This window comes from Globicephala melas, chromosome 17 (assembly GCF_963455315.2).
Source record: "Globicephala melas chromosome 17, mGloMel1.2, whole genome shotgun sequence".
Classification (NCBI taxonomy): domain Eukaryota; kingdom Metazoa; phylum Chordata; class Mammalia; order Artiodactyla; family Delphinidae; genus Globicephala; species Globicephala melas.
In genome coordinates, this window is record NC_083330.1 from 9,817,277 (window position 1) to 9,822,151 (window position 4,875).

Consider the following 4,875-nt stretch of genomic DNA (forward strand, 5'->3'; position numbering starts at 1 on the left):
ATTCTGAATAGCTTCATTCTTTTAAAGATATGTAATATGTTCTGTGACTCTTCCTGGGGAAATGATGCAGGATAATAAAATCATTGTTTGTATATGTGTGTTCGTCCTAGATATGTCACACATGGTTTTGAATCCCAGTTTTTTAAAAAAATGAAATCTAAGCTGAAACTAAAACATAAAGCATGCTTCCTTTGACCTAATTTATATCTAGCTAATAAGAGATTGATTTTTCCCCTATTGTTCTAGTATTTGAACATTGTGGATGTGTCCCTTGTATCACAGATAGTTCAGAAAGTTTTCATGTAAGTAGTACTTATGAAGAAACCATGTCTTACTTGTTGTTTTGCTAAACTCCATTCCAATTTAAGCCATCTTACATCCTTTTTGGAAGTAGGTAGAGTATATTTAAATTGGTAAGTATTTACTTTAGAATTTCACAGATTTCAGCAGACAAGCTATGAAAATTGTCATCTGTGACATGTTTGTGATAGAGTTTCAGAAAGAATTTTATATCTCCCCAAAGTTCTAAAGCAAGGAGTATAGGTGAGATTATTTTTAAGAGAAAACTTGAAAGCAACTCTTTCTGAGTCTTTCAATCCCATTTTTACGCTGGTTCATTCTGGAATAATTTTGAGGGTTAAAATATAACTCTCTACAGTTAAGTATAATTTAAAAACAGTGCACAGTCAAAATGCAAACATTTAAACAATTCTGATAATTTTATCAACGTGAAAGGCCAGTCTATCACTAACATCCATTTTAGATTAATTGTTTTTTTCTATAGCACATCTTTAGTCATGAATACTTTAAGTTCAAAAACTCCCAGTAGCTCACAGTTTCCTTAGCCTGGCATTCTTAGGGCTTCAGATTCTAATCTTGATCTATTTCTCCAGCCTCAGTTCCCATATATCTCCCCACACTACCCTAGACCTCCCATAGTCCAGGCAAAGTGCGTTTTTCTGGGGTCCCCTGGCACTGGTACCAACAACAGCAAAAGTGTTCTGCTGACTCCTTAAATATCACTGGTCTTTCAGATGGTCTAACCATGGATCCAGGGTAAAAATGGCTTGTTGACGCTTTATTCTTTGGTTTTCTGGACTTCTCTTAGGACCTAAGCCTAACACAGAGGTGAGGATGCCTAGGACATTCCTAAGTGAATATTTGACTTGAATTCAGATGCTGGATATCAGAGAGAGCCAAGTGTGATCTAACTGTGGTGACAGCGTATTGAGTGCTCCCAGATGCAACTAGAGATCTTTCTAGTGTTAGTAGGTGAGTGATAAATGCCGTAGTCACCTAGAGTTCACCAAAAGATGATAAGATTACCTGATGAGAGCTCTTGGGAAACATCTCCAAATTAGAAACTGAAGGTCAAATTTTCAGGTTCACTCTTCCTGTGTCTTATTAAAATTTATTCTTATTATTACAGGATGCATTTCAGCTGAAAAGATATTATAACACATTTAGGATGACAGGCTTAGCCTCCATAAAGTGTTATTATAACTTATTTCTTAGGATGAAATTGGAAAATAACACGATCTACTTCCACATTGCTACTTCCATATTCCATAGATTTTCCTAGGAATCTAAAATCTGGAAATGACTTCGCCCTCATTCCATCAACCCAGTGTTTCCATGAGGCATAACTACAAAAAGGTTTTCCTGGGTGCCCTCGGGGCCTGAAGATCCTTTTATGTTAGGCTTGGACTCCTTGTCTTCCGGTCATCATTCAGCCAAAGCATCGTCTTGGTTCTCCAATTTCATAATCTTTTAGTATTAACAGGAATCGTATTTGGTCTTTCTACCTACCACATTCAGCCCTATGAATTACCTACAAGGTTATCTTCATTAATAAAACATAAAAATAAAAATCAAATGACAACAAATGGACAAGTTAATCTCTCTCATTTAAAAATCTGTTGGTAACCTGTTGCCTCAACAGAAAATATATTACGTCCCTTATAATGTACTATTAGCATTTTGGGTTTCTTCTCTCTTTTTCTTTCACATTCCTCCCATGCTCCTAGACTTACATTTTTTTCATCCTGATGCTTTGAGTACACTCTTCTTTCTGTCTGACGTATCCCTGCCCACTTGGGGGTTTTCCCTTGTTGAGGACCATGGTCTTTGGACAGTGCTGACATGCCCCAATCCTCTATTTTTCCTTGCTAGAGTTCCCAGTCCCAGAAACTGAGGCTTGTGGGTTTTTTCTTCTTCTTCTTTAAATCTTTCATCTCACAATCCATGTGATAAAGTCAGTCTTCTTACTCACTCCCTTCCCCTAACTATGGAGTCATCCATTGGCCTTTTGTTTTCACAATATCTCTGAACCCTAAAACACATTTATTTATTTATTTATTTGGCCACGCCGCAGGACTTGTGGAATCTTAGTTCCCTGACCAGGGATTGAACCCAGGCCCACGACAGTGAAAGAGCCATCTTAACCACTGGACCTCCAGGGAATTCCCCCTAAAACACATTTAAAATGCATTACTAGCAACCATAAAATTTCTACAGTCTCTAACTGTATTTGGTATGATGATAAAGGAAGGGGTTGAGACAAGAATGCCCTCTTGGTTTACAGCATGGATGGCTGGATGGTCATGGAAACCAACTGATAGAATATTGAGAAAAAGCCAACAGTTAGTTTTGGACATGATGAGCTTAAAGTGCTTTGAGGATGCTCGTAGCAGTTGCTCAGTAGGAGCTGCTCAGGAGGGCTACGCTCAGAAGAAAGTGCTGTCCCAGGGACCAGACTGGAAGTTGGCCTTCAATCTGTCTCTCCATGCTGCTAGAGTGATGTGTTTCGAAAACACAAATGCGAATAATGTCTAAAATTTGTCAACAACTACCCATAGTTATCAGGATAAAATCACACTACCGTTCCTTAAATGAACATTATCAAGGAAAACATCATGTCGTTGGGTTTTGTCATCAAAATATATGTAATATATTTTATGTTGAGGCAACAAGTTTTTGTTTTTGCTAGAGTTCAGCTTTCGGTAATGACAGATTGTCAGCTCTCCAACAGGACATCACAATTAGAAACTCTAGACAAAATATTTAAAAACAACTATTTGAAGGCACTGGAAAATGAGCAAAATAGAGGATACACTATGATTCCACTTACATGAAACTCTTAAACATGCAAACCAATCTATACTAACAGAAAGCAGGTCAGTGGAGGAAGGTAGGCAGGTAGGAGAGGAGGGTAGGGTTACAGAAGGGCACTCGGAAACTTTTGGGTGTGATGGATACGTTCAATAGCTTGATTATAGTGATGGTTTCCTGGATGTGTATGTGTGTGTGTGTGTGTGTGTGTGTGTGTGTATACATCTACGTACAGAACTTGATGAATTCACATAGCAGTGTGTTTTATTAATTACTAGAGTAATTCTTGCTTGTTAATCTAAATACACACTGAAATACTACAGGCTTGGGGGAGACGGCTGGGGGTGTCAAAACTTTCTCCTTAAACCACAACAGTTACTACCAGTGACCATTGTGATCAGTCGCTGGGGTCAGCTAGAACACACAGAAAGAAATAAAAACAGATTTATGGGGTTCATCCCCGGTCCCTCTTATCAGGGGAGAGGGAAGAGTGGAGGCCGGGAAGGTAACTGATGGTCCCATGACCATCCTAGACTAAAATAGTTCTCACCTACTTTAGGAGATGTAACCCAAGGGGCTGAGTGCAGGTCTGAAGGAGGTGGGGGAGCAGAATTTATGTGGTTCAATCTCCTCCACTGCCTCAGGGAGTTTACCTTCCTCTTTATTTTCTACCTTGTCCCTTAGGTCTTAGCTGATGCCCCTTGAGTTTTTCTTTGTCCTGAGATTGGTCAAGGGACTTTTCCTAGCACAGGGGAGGGATCTCATTGTCCCCTACACCCAGCCAGCCACACACTCGAGGCTGCATTACTCACAATGCACACACCCACAGGGGCTACCTTCAGTCCCAGCAGCTGGGTGTCTGGGACTCAGAGGACTCAACATGGGCTTCAGCAGAGCAAAACATCATCCCAGTATTCCCTTCTTGTCCTAGAAATCTAAAAAAAAAAAATGTTCACCTTATATAAGTTATGATAAGTCATGTAATTTATACAAATCTCATATACCTAGAATCTCATATACCTAGAACCTATAACAATAAGTTCAAGATCAAGCATTTACCAGAATTTATTGAGCATTTTATTGGATTCCATCCTTTCAGGATATTTTGGCTTCAGAGCTGGCTGCACACCTGGAATTGTCACCTGCTGAAAGGCTTTAATATTGTCTCTTAAATTATAAGAAATAATGACCATGGTGCTATGATTAGAACTCAAGGGGAAAAAATCAGGCTAATGTTCTGAGAGCAGTAGAGGGAAAGGGAGTACACTAATAATTCCAGGAAGAAAAGTCACAGCATTAAGCTACTCCGAAAACACCCCCCGGATTCTTTCTTCCATGGAAAGATCAAGGCTGTGTTGTTCTTTTCCTTCAGGGCTCTTTAGGAAACAGAATCTCCAGTCTTTTGAGTCCTGAGGCCTAAAGCCCCTTGGAGAGTTTTGGGAGGATGATGCACGAGGAGATTTTACCCAATATATGTCTTCCAACTACAGAAATCTTGGCCCTACAATGAGTGCTACCTATGACTGCTCTAACCAATAAAGAAAACCCAATTATTCTAGAGCAAAACGAGCCTTCTAGATTTTTCAGATTTTGATTTCTTAATATGAATCCCTCTTGAAATGTTTATTGCTTTCAATTTGAGTTGAAATTATTTCCAATCTGCCTAATAATCCACAACCTAAATTATGCCCGTTGCTTATTTCTTTCCTGGAGTCCAATTTTTAACCTTTGAGAAAAGTTTGGGAGGCTAAGGAGAAAGAAGTC